Genomic DNA, 12642 nt, shown 5'->3' with positions numbered 1-12642 from the left:
AAATGGACTCAAAAAACAAATCAAAAAACACTTTGGCTGCAAATGTATTTTTCAGACATTTTTCTATTCAAAAGTGCAGCCTCGAGATGGAAAGAAAATATAAGGCTTAAAATACGAAACATAAAAAATAAATACTAAATAAAGTAAGACAGAGAGGTCGTAAAGTTTAGTTTTGTTCACAACCACACACATTAGCACCCCATTATAGAGTTTGCCAGTGAAGAGCTACTTTTATTTTCTCGTCTTTCTTTGAACAACATTGTTTTTCCTGGGTAGGGTAGGACAGCATTCCTGGATGTTCTGCAATACCTTGTTGATGCTACAATGTAAAATGTCAAAATTTGCTCCTTGGCTCTTCTTTGGTCCAATCGCAATAAAACCAACCGATTGCATAGATTTATCTGCCTCACCACATGTAGGGGCCCTCTTCTAAATATGATGTACCCCACCCACCACCACAAAAAAACATGCTGAAAACCACGACATCAACAAATAGCTCTTGCCCTCTCTTTCCTCTCCTTTTCTTTACTTGTTGCCCTGTGAAATGGATCCAAAAAAGAAAGAAACACTTAGGCTGCAAATGTCGTCTTTCTCTGACATTTTTCTATTTCAGAGAGCAGCCTCTGGGAATGGAGAAAAAAAAGGTTAAAAATACGAAACCCCAAAAAATTTAATAAAGCAATACGGAGTGGTTGCCAAGTGTTTATATTCACAACCACACACATTAGCACCACTTTATAGAGTTAACCAGTGAAGCACTTCTTAGTTTTCTTCTCTTTCTTTGAACAACATTGTTTTCCCCTAGTGGGGAAGTGCCCCATTCCTAGAGGTACTGCAAAACCTCGTTGATGCATAAAGTGGAAAAGGTTTAATGTGATCCTTCTCAGTGTTTTTTCTTATTTTAGCTACTAAAATGTGTACCGTGGCTTTATGTTCAGGGATGTGGTCTTTTTAAACCATACTGCTTACATTTTGTAAGCTTATAAGCAATGGACATTGAAACAGGTACCTTATGGCCCTGTAATCATGTTTTTAACTTTTCAGGCAGAAACACTCATTGATTTCTGAATAAGTGTAAAAGTGTTAAGGTAAACTATGTTGTTCTTGCCTACATATCACATGCTTTACTTAATCTTGCATTCCCTATGAGTGTTTGCTATTTCCAGGATGTTTTTATTCAGCCAGCACATTACTCTTGTCTCCCCATGTCTTTTCCCATTTTCTCATTCTTCAGCAGTGCGAAGTCATACGAATGGCAATAACGCTATGCAAATATCATCACTCCACTGCCTGCAAAAACACTAAAGTAAAAAGCATTGTCAATACCAATGCCAAGAACTCTAACTTTCACAAATGCGAAACCGATTGCATTGCAACTACTTGTTTATACATCCACTCCACTCCACTCCAAACCAAAACACATGGGTAAAAGACATTGTCATTTACAGCACCAATAGCTCTAAATCTCGCAAATGCGAGAGCTATTGCATAGCAAATGCTTGTTGACCTGGTCACCCCCACCTTTTGCCTGGTATTTGATGTGAATTTGACTGGAAGTACACCAGGTTCCTGCTAAGCAGGTCCTCAGTGCCAGATCTCTTTCCCACAACTGCACAATTGTTTCCCCAAAATGGCAATACCTTTAGCACCCTCTAAACGTCCCTAGTAGAGGGTACTCCTGGTACCTAGGGCCTTAGGTAGTAAAGAGGGTCCACAAAGGCAGCAGCACAAATTGTGCCACCCGTAAGGACTCCCCACTAAGATTGTGCAAAACTGCCATGGCAGGCTGCGTGTCTTCATGAAGACAAAAATGAAAACACAACATCTCACAATTGTGCCAAAGTCGTCTTGCCCTGCAAGCTGCTGATCTTCCAAAGCCTGGGAGAACTGCCAGCACTTCTCCAAAGACTCAGGAACTCCAGTGGAACAGCAGAGCTGTTTTCCTGCCTCTTTCCTCTTGCACCTTTGGTACCTCTTGCAGGTACCAAAGACTGAGCTGTGAGGTTGACTGGGAAACAACATTGTCCCCAGATCCAGACGACCTGCGAAGATGAAGGACACTGAAGAGCCGTGGAAGCAGCAGACTGAAGAAGAGCAGCTGATTTAGTACCAGCCGTGCTGTCCTGTCTGCTGCTCCCTGTTGAAAGTGCACCAAGGACATCTCATCCTGCAGCTGTTGTGCCTCCAGAGCCTAGGAGGATGGCCTGCCTTGAATAAAGACTCAAGAACTCCCATGGAGCAGCGGAGCTGCTTCTGTGCACCCTGCAGGCACCCCAAAAAAGACTGTGAGTGCTCCAGCCACAAAAACCCGATACTGCCAAGCACCACTGCGCCTATGCTTCCTAGCCCAAGCTGAAGTGGGTCAATGGTGCCAGCATGGTCCCACAACCCTCCAGAAATAAAGCCCACTTTGGAATTGCCCACTGTGGACTTCCTGATGCCACCTGCAGCCTCTGTTTGCAGGCCCCCTCTACTGCAAGTGCTCCCTATGAAGAAAGTTCGACACCTGAAGACAACTCTTCATCCGTCACCCCAAGCCCCTGGAGAAGAGGACCAAAGGTGTTGCCACATCCCTGAGTATTGCAAGAGTAAAGCCCCCTTGTTGGTTCAGGCCAACTGGTCCCCATGTCCAAGTCTGCAGCCTCTTTTCCGACAGACCGATCTTCATAGATGTCAATGGCGAACCCAATGCTGTAAGGCACATCTGCACCTGGATGCCCCAGTGCTGCCCAACATGACCTATTGGTGTTCCCTTGGACCTTGCCCATAATCACCTTATCTCCAGAAGATTGATCCCGTGAGTCGCTGTTTAGTGGCCGAATGCAATACATGTTTTTCCTCCAGAGGTTAGCGTTACCACAGTGCTTCAATGATGATTTAAAATATCAAAATCACCCGATGGCGAAAAACACACCTCTGAACCCGGATGCCCCGGTGCCCCCTGAGGTATCCTGTTGGTGTTGCCTTGGACCTTACCCATAATCATGTTAAGACCCAGGTAAGGGTCCCGTTAGTCTTTGTAAAGTGACGATAAGCAGCATATGTTTTCTTCCTAAGTTAACATTGCCGTGAAGTGCTTCAATTAATATTTGAAGAATCAAAAACCTGTTTTCTTCAAACCTGCTATTTAAAAAGTACTTATCTTCTTTTGATGTTCTTGGTGCCTAAAATATATAAAGATAAGTGATATTTGTATAAATTGGTGTGGATCTCCACATTGAGTTGTGCGTATCAATTCAATTTCAAAAGCTTTTATTCGGTTGGAAGAATACAACCATATAAGCAAGCAAACAATAAAACATTAAATGAAATTACATAGCATGTGAAAAAACCTTCTTCAAAATACACACTGTATTTTTATGTATGGATTTGACCATTTTCCATGCAAAGCAGAGAAGCCTTCAGAGATAAAGTGCAAATTTCGCATAAAATGACAAATGTGCTAAAAAAACTTACATGTAAAGTGCATAGAGGCGAAAAGAAATAATATTAAAGTGCGATATGCATCTAAAACAGAGCTCAAGGTTTGTAGTACATGGAAAATTACTAACAGTACAAGATAAATGTGCAAAATACGCAAATCAACGGGAGCTATACAGGAACAATTATAGACTTCCTTATAAATACACATTTTAACACGTAAGTTGCGGTTGAGAAACAAATGTCAGGGCTTTCCAGAGTTGTTAATAACTTCAATGCAGATTTGGTGGACCGAACATTATATTTTAAAAAGATGGGTTTAAGATAAAACCTCCTAAAATGACTATAAAATTTACAAAACAGTAAAAAATGGCAGCAGCTTTGTTTCGAAACATTGTCGGAGGGGCACATATTATCGGATCTGATTTTCATATGGGGGAATGAAACTAAAGGGTGGACAATCCCCAGCCTTATGCGCGTTAAAACAAAGCGATGAGAATTACGTGTGACAAAAGAAAGGTAGGCCTGGAAACCTTTTCTCAGATTCAAATCACTATAAAGTACAGTAGTTGTTAAATTTCTAGACTGCTTCTCTCTGGCCGCATTCTTGTATGAGAGAAACTTCGATTTTAAGTCTTTCTTAGGTATCAGTCCTGAAGCCTCAGGGTTCAGACAGATATTACAGTCGAATAAAAGGTTAAACCAATAATAGATATAGCTCAGCCAGGGTATACATGATGAGTTATCAAGCCTCAGACAGTCTTTGATAATTGATTGCGTAAAAATCGCTTTGTTTTTAGACCAGATAGAGCGCCAAAGTAATAATGCCTACTTCCTTGTGAATTAACAGGGTAGATGCTGATGGGGAAACACATAAAAGTTTTTTTAAAAACTTATTTTCATCATTCTGTAGTGCATTCACACTATGGTGACCCCACACGCCCGCCCCATATAGTGCCGATGAAATACACCTGGCGTTATAGATTGTCATCATTTCTTTTATCCCCCTTTGACCCAATTTAGCGGCAAATCTAAAAATACTATTGGTATTTCTACTCATCTTTGATCTAACATTTTCATCCTCTTGTATCCATTTCCCGTCTCCTGAAAATGTTATTCCTAGGTAGCAAAACCATTTGACCGTTTCAATCTTGGCTTTATCAATTCTGCCATTCCCAGCGTGGTCACAGCGAGGAACGCGCTGAGCCCTTCGTGCGCGCCGCAACTGCTGACACGCCCCCAGAGAGGACACGCCCACTTAGGCCACGCCCCCTTCTCGCCGCCTACAAATACGCGCTGACTGACAAGCGCCAGTACTCTGTAAAGCACTCCTGAGGCGGAAGCCGGGAGGTCTGTGTTGTACCTTTTTAAAATTACTTTGTTTGGTTTAGCTTTTAAAATTGTGCACTCACCCTGAGCACCTACTCGCCTAGCTCCACTCTGCCATTCCCAGCGTGGTCACAGCGAGGAACGCGCTGAGCCCTTCGCGCGCGCCGCAACTGCTGACACGCCCCCAGAGAGGACACGCCCCTCCGCCCTCTACCAATGTGCCACTTTCGGACGCGCAGCGGCTGAGCGCAGCGGGAGCGCCGGCATCGCGCCGAAGTCGAGCCAAAGTCAAGCCCGTCTGTGCCCGTCTGTGCCCGTCTGTGCCCGTCTGTGCCCGTCTGTGCCCGTCCGTGCACGACCGGGCCTAGGGCCTGCCCCCATGCCGGATCCTACCTCCATTAGGATAGCCTACTCTCGACGAGACCTCCTCAGCCTCAGAACCTCGAAAAGTACCTCCTGTCAGGCCATACATGACCCTAATGTCCCCTTCACGGGGTGTATCATCTGCAAACCTGGCAACCTACTTCTTTCCAGGACCACCGCCCCTCTCCCCGGCCTCAAATTAGCAACCCTTAACTGTAGATCGCTGCCAAAACACGCCCTTCTCATAAACCACTTAATCGTCGATCACGAGCTGGACATACTTTTCTTAACTGAAACTTGGATCACCGACCACTCCAATTCCGATATAGTCTCGGCCCTCCCCCCGGGCTTTCTCATCATGTCCCAACCTCGCCCTCTAGGTCGAGGTGGTGGTATTGCCATCATTTACCGTGACGACTTCTCCTGCCGATCTACCGAGATCGAGAGCAAGGAATCAGAGAGCTGTATGTTCACATTGTCACTCTCGCCGACCTATTCCCTATCAGGCCTTTTGGTCTATAGACCCCCTGGACACTTCGGCCCCTTCTCCGCCGCTTTTCTAGAAGCCGTCTCATCCCTGGCCCACTTAACATCTAATTTCCTGATTACAGGCGACCTCAACATCCATTTCGACGATCTAACTGATACAGGTTCATCTGACCTCATCAGCGAACTGGGTGCCCTTGGTCTCTCCTTGATTAACTCAGGAGCCACGCACGTGAAAGGTCATCTGCTCGATCCTGTATTCTCGAATATCTCTTCACTCCAGTTCACCAATTCCCTCCCCCTTCCGTGGACGGACCACTTCTTGGTCTTAACCCATCTCCCAGGGACCTTTAAGAAACCCCACAACCCCCCTATTTTTACCAGGGACAGATCCTGGGCCAGACTCTCGACGGACAACTGGGTCTCGGCGCTGGAGGCTTCAATCCCCAGGCTCGCAGCCGACCCCACCATGGCGGACAGCCAGTTCAGAGACTGGATTTCTTTATCCCTCGACAGCCTCATACCCATCAAGAATCGGGAGGTGAAAAACAAGATCAAGCGCAACGCCCCCTGGTATAATCCCGAACTTAGAGCGCTCCGTAAAGTATGTAAAAGGGCGGAAAGAGCATGGAGGAAAGACTGGCTACACAGCAACAAGGATTTATATCACAACGCGGTAAGACAATATAAAACTGCCCTGAAATCAGCCAAATCCACGTTCTACGACAATAGAATACAAACCGCGTCCACCTCAGCCAAAGAGTCCTATCAGATAGTTAAAGAACTACTCAATATCCCAACAGCGCCTCCCACTCTCTCCCCCCCCCCAGACAGAAGCAAGGATCTGGCCAATTATTTTGAGTCCAAAGTCCTGCGGATTCTGGACTCCCTTCCTACTGTCAGTCCCCCACACACCCTGGCCTCAGTGGACGAAAACAACATCCCACAGCTGAAGACTTTTAGATCAGTTTCCCTCACCGAAGTCACATCCACACTAGGAAAAATGAAAAGCGGTTCCCCCCTTGACCCAGCCCCAGTTAGACTGCTCAAACAGGCCTCCTCCACCATAGCCCCTATCATAAGGGACCTTATCAACTCCTCTCTTGCTGGTGGAACGGTTCCACCCAACTGGAAGAACGCAGTCGTAAAGGCTTTACTGAAAAAGCCCCAACTGAACCCGGACGACATGTCCAACTATAGACCGATCTCACTACTCCCTTGCATCAGCAAGATGGCTGAAAAATTAGTTAATTCTCAACTATCACAATTCCTCGAGACAAACAACATCTTGCGCCAATCTCAAACCGGGTTCCGACCCGGCCATGGCACGGACACTGCACTCCTCTCTGTTATCGAGGAGGCAAGGTGTATCTTAGACTCAGGGGGATCAGTGGCAGTGATCCTCCTGGATCTGAGCGCCGCCTTTGACACGGTGAACCACCGCGTCCTTTTACACCGCCTGGCCAAGGCAGGAATTGTGGGTACAGCGCGAGCGTGGATCGAATCCTTTCTCTCCCATCGATCCTTTCAGGTGTGGGACGGCAACTCCAGGTCAGATCCTCTCCCACTGAAGAATGGAGTTCCCCAGGGGTCTTCGCTTAGCCCCACCCTGTTTAATGTATATATGGCTCCCCTGGAAGACGTAGTGGCCCCCTACGATATAAAAATAATCAACTACGCTGACGACACCCAACTGGTCGTCTCCCTGTCCCACCTGGACAACCATCCTGACAGCCTGCTGCTCTGCCTCCAGGACATTCATACCTGGATGTGTGACTCGGCCCTGAAGCTTAACGGCGCTAAGACCGAGATCATGCTCCTGGGTAATAAATGGACTGCTTTCCCATCCACATCTTGGCCCGATACTTTCGGCGAAATCCCCTCTCCTAGAAAGGAAATCAAAACTCTAGGAGTCTGGCTGGAACCCGACCTGTCCATGAAAACACAGGCAGCTAAGACAGCAGGCACCTGCTTCGGCCTCTTACGGTCCGTACGCAAGATATTGCCCCTTCTACCCTTCCCTTCCAGGAAACTACTTGTTCAGGGTCTTGTCCTGGCCCGGCTCGATTATAGTAATGCCATCTATCTGGGGGCCCCGGAGTACACCCTGAACAAACTTCAACGCACCCAGAATGCGGCTGCCAGGACCATCATGAATCTCTCCCCTCGAGCGTCAGCTAAGCCTGCCCTCAAAACCCTACACTGGCTCCCGGTCCGCCAACGTGTAGAGTTCAAGGCCCTATGCACCACCCACAAGCTCATCAATGGAGCTGGTCCCGCCGTGCTTAAAAATATGGTTACCCCCTACAAAGCCTCAAGACCCCTTCGCTCTGACTCCGAACATCTCGCTAGGGTGCCCAAATTCAGGAAGGCTCGCACTGGCGGTCGCCGATTTTCGGTTAAAGCCGCTACAGCTTGGAACTCTCTCGCTCTCAGTCTTCGCCTGGAACCCTCCTACATGGTCTTCCGTAAAAAACTCAAAACCTTCCTGTTCCCCAAATAAAACACTCCCTTTTCCACCTTCTGGATCTCTACAGGTTAATAGCGCGGGGATGCCTACGGGTCACCAGGCGCTCTACAAATCGCAAAATAAATAATAAATAAATATAAAAGGTGGTGGTGGTTGATTTGACTTTCCTACCACAAGCCATTGCAAAAGTCTTGGTCTTGTTAACTACCAATTTTCTATTGTTGATAAATGACACGAATCTATCTATAAGGCGTTGTAACCCAACCTGTGTTCTTGATAAAAGTACGGCGTCATCAGCGTACAATAGAATTGGGGTTACGCTCCCATCTATGATAGGGGCATCCGAGGGTAGCTTACATAAAATTGAGTCAATTTGATTAATAAATAGTGAAAATAAAAATGGTGCTAATACGCAACCCTGTCGGATGCCTCTTGCAACTTTAAAAAAAGGTGTGCACTCACCCTGGGGGCCATAACGGACCTTACAAGATAATTGTGAATAGAGCCGCGCCAGGAAATAAACGCACTCCTTTGGGGCGTCAAGTTCTAACAAGATGTCCCACAAAATTTCATAATCCACCAGATCAAAAGCGCTGCTCAGGTCTGCGAAGCAGAGGAACAGGTTCCCTTCCTTGGCAACAGTGTATTTATTGACCAAAAGGTCGAGGTTAACGCACTGCTCCAAAGTACCCAGGCCTTTCCTGAAGCCATATTGTGCCTTTGATAAAATTGAATTGTCTATGGCCCATTTTTCTAGTCTTTTTAGCATTATTCTACTCAGAATTTTGATAGAGGAGTCCAGTAAAGAAATTGGGCGGTAGTTGCCCGCCTCAGACTTAGAGCCTTTTTTAAAAAGAGGAATAATTAAAGACTGGCCCCAATGAAATGGGCAACTGACCCTCTGCAGTTGCATTAAAAAATCTGGTTAAAAGAGGGGCCCACAAATGCGGTTCAGATTTATAGAGATCCAACGGGACCCCGTCTGGGCCGGGGGCTTTACCTCCTTTGCTATTGTTTAATCCCTCATAAACCTACTCAAGGCTTATATTCAATGGTAGCCTGGGCCAAGAAAGGTCCTTATCCAGTATTAAATCTAAAACAATCCCACCTGTATTAAAAAAAAATTAAAATTGTTCCATCCATGAATTACAATCTACATGTGAAGATAACTCTGGAACTCTGTCATTTTTTAAAAAGGAGCTATTGATAGTCTCCCAATAAAGTTTGCTATTTTTTGTGTCTGCGGCTAAATTGAGGTTATCCCAAGCCTCTTCTTGAAGTTCTCTTTTCCTCTTGGCAAGGGATAGTTTATAATTAACTCTACAGCTTTTGACATTAGTGGGGTTACGAGGTTTGCCACTCAAAGCTACTTTTAGATCATGCAAAGCGCGAGTACAACTTTTATCGAACCAACCTGAATTAGTTTCTTTTCCCCCCTTATATTTCCTAGTCAATAAACTATCTATCATTTCATTAATCAAAAGTACGTTATTTAATATAATATGTGAATTGACTTCCTCGCCAAATCAGTACTCTATTTCCTTGCTGCATTTATCCAGCAGCTCCTTGAGTAGTTTATGTGGGACAATCCTTGACCACCTGATCCTCATTCCATTTGGTCTTACAGCTTCAACAGAGTTAATGCAGTTGCTATCGTTTCTTAATTTATTACCCCAACAGTGCAACGATATAGAAATGCTGTTATGATCGCTCAATACTTGTTCGCTGACCCATAAATTAGAATAAGCAATGTTGTTGGAGAGCAAAATATGATCAATATAAGTATTAGCATCTCTTCCTGTAAAAGTAGGACAACTGGCATTTTCTCTATTTTTTGTACAACTTAACATATCCAAATCGTGTTTTGTTATCATATTATTTAAGGCCATGCCATACGTACAATGTGGAAAATGTAAGTAGTCAGCATCCTGTTTATTTCCACTCTCCCTTCTTAACCCACACAAATCACTCATGGCAAACGTACACGGGCTTATGTTGAAATCGCCCACCCATAAAATAAACGACTGATTGCCTAGGAGCTCCAGTGCCCTCTCTAATTCCATATCCAATGGGGTCAAGATTTTACCTCTCTCTGCGGTAAAAATGTTATTATAATAGTTAATCAGAACTAAATTTTTGCCTTTGTCAAACTCAAGACATAACACCTGAGAGTGGACATCCACTGAGATGCAGCTTCTAATTTTGCAGGAGTTGAGTTTAGTAGATATCAACAATAGAAGACCTCCCTTTGCCCTGCCAATAGTGGAGCTCACTGCATTCAAACAGTATGAGGAATAACCCTCAATAAAAATAGGCTCCTCTCTCCAGGTTTCTTGAAGGCATATTATGTCATAGCCTATGTTAATAAAATCTTTCCAAAAGGGAGTGTCCAGTTTCCTGTTTATACCTGCTATATTCCAGGTGACTACACTGAGACCTACAACCAAATCGGGATTGGCGATTGTACTGCCATTTATCATATCTTCATTGGTTGCGGAATTAGAGGGAATAACATCCATATTTCCATTCCTTTTAGTACAAGTAGATTTAAAACTGTTAGTTACACTACCAGCTTCTACTGAAATTAATTCAAGAATAGTAGGTAACTGTACGACTTCTGCTGTATTAGGTGTGTGAAAGGTAACCTGGTTATCACAACACATCTCTCCCTTCTCATCATTAAGAGCTTCATTTATTAAGGGGGTCAGAGGATTACTATCAAAAGCAGAGCCTTTGGCAGGAATGTGTCAATCAATGTCCTTCATAGATTCGAGAACTTTAAATCTATTATATGTGGGGATGGAAGAATTATAGCATCGTCTCGCCATATTTGTAAGATTGAGATTCATTAGATAGCTGGGTTCCAATAAATGCCTGTAAAAATAGCCTAACGGTAGTAAAGTAGTATTACATTCCCATGCAGAGGGTAACGGAGCATTTTTAAGAGTGTTTCTGGCCCAGGAGCAGGTTTTAAAGTTTATTACGACACAATCTCCCTCAAAAAAATTTCTAAGGGGACCTATCCAACTTACTCTTTGTGCTAATATAATCTGACTGGCCCCTTCCATAGGGAAGTTACATTTGTTGGCCAACCAGTGGAGCGTTTTATTCTTCAGTGTATCATTGTTCTCCACTTGCCCGTTTCTTAGCTTGGGAATATTCACAAGTACTTCTACATACGGACTGCATTCCGGGGGCAAGTTAATGCAAGGTGGCATCTTTCCAGCATTTGTTGAAGTCGTATAGACTTCTTTCTCCAAACATGCTTGTTCCGTAGGTGCAATATTACCATTAGGTTGTCCTCTCTGATTGACTCTTTCTGTTAGATTCCCACCCACCGGTAAAAGAGGGTTGTTAAGTAAACCTCCCTGCAGCTGGCTTGTGGGGGTCTTTCCTTTGATGGTATTAAGGGCATCTATGTTCCTTTCATCAGTACCCATTGATATAATAGGAGCTTCTATTCCTATTTTTTGTGAGTCACGCATCCCAACTTTATTAATGGCTCCTCTTAATTCATCAACCTCCCTGGCTAAATTATCCACTTTTTCATATAATGGTCTAATAAGTTCAGCAAGTTTATCGCAAATAGCTTCTGAGTTAAAGGTTTCCAGGGCGCTTTGGTTAGCCCTTGTACGTGTAATAACCTTATTCTCAGTAGATGTTAATTTTTTCCCTCTTTTCTTTGGCCCTATGCCCGGCCCCGTGGTTTTTCTCCGTGCCCCTTTTTTGTTTCCCAGTGGGGATATTATTGAAACCGGACTGGCTTCTGTAGCAAACAGTCTAGGGGAATTAGAAATATTCGAGGGAATGCTATCATTTACGACATCTCCTTCGGTGATAGTCAAGGCTGTAGGTGCTTCGTTATTACCTAGGTTGCTTTGGTTACCTTGGTTAATTGGAGGTAGTGCGCTTGATCCCATAGACAGTCTTTTTTCTGTGCGGTCTATTTCCTGGGTAACAGCACTAACTGCTTTTACCAGGTAAGTGTCAATAGTATTACAGGCTAAATCTGCTGATGCTTTAGCTCCTCGTCTAACCATGACTGATGTTATAGTGAGCATTCCTCCTTTACCCTGATTAATACTTATACTACAACACAGTCATATAGTTCACAATACATACGGTCTGAATACACAATGGGTGGCACAGTACTATACGTTCCTGCAGTGCGTTATCTGCCCACATCAAGGGGGGTGGCCCGGCCCGACCTCCTTCGTCCTCCGACGGCCTGAGACGGCCCGCCCTTTGCCCGGGCTTCGCTCGACGCGCCCCGCGCGCGATCCCGCGACGCGGGCCCTTGCGGTCTTTTCAAACGCCTCTGGGCGCGGGAAAAGCGTCACGTCGAGCAGGGCAGGCTGGGGGATGAAGTCTCCCTCCTCTCTGCGGCCGCTATGTGGCAGGTTGCGGCAGCGGGAGGGATGACAACGGAGACAGCGGCACGTTAATCAGGTCAGTAGGTTGTTGCAGTGATTCCCCAAATGAACAGGCGAGCACCCACTCCACCGGCCCTCGCGGTCTTTTCAAACGCCTCTGGGCGCGGGAACAGCGTCACGTCGAGCAGGGCAGGCTGGGGG

This window comes from Triturus cristatus, chromosome 4_2 (genome assembly GCF_964204655.1).
Source record: "Triturus cristatus chromosome 4_2, aTriCri1.1, whole genome shotgun sequence".
NCBI classification, from domain to species: domain Eukaryota; kingdom Metazoa; phylum Chordata; class Amphibia; order Caudata; family Salamandridae; genus Triturus; species Triturus cristatus.
The sequence above is the reverse complement of the archived record's forward strand: the minus strand, read 5'-3'. Positions refer to the sequence as shown.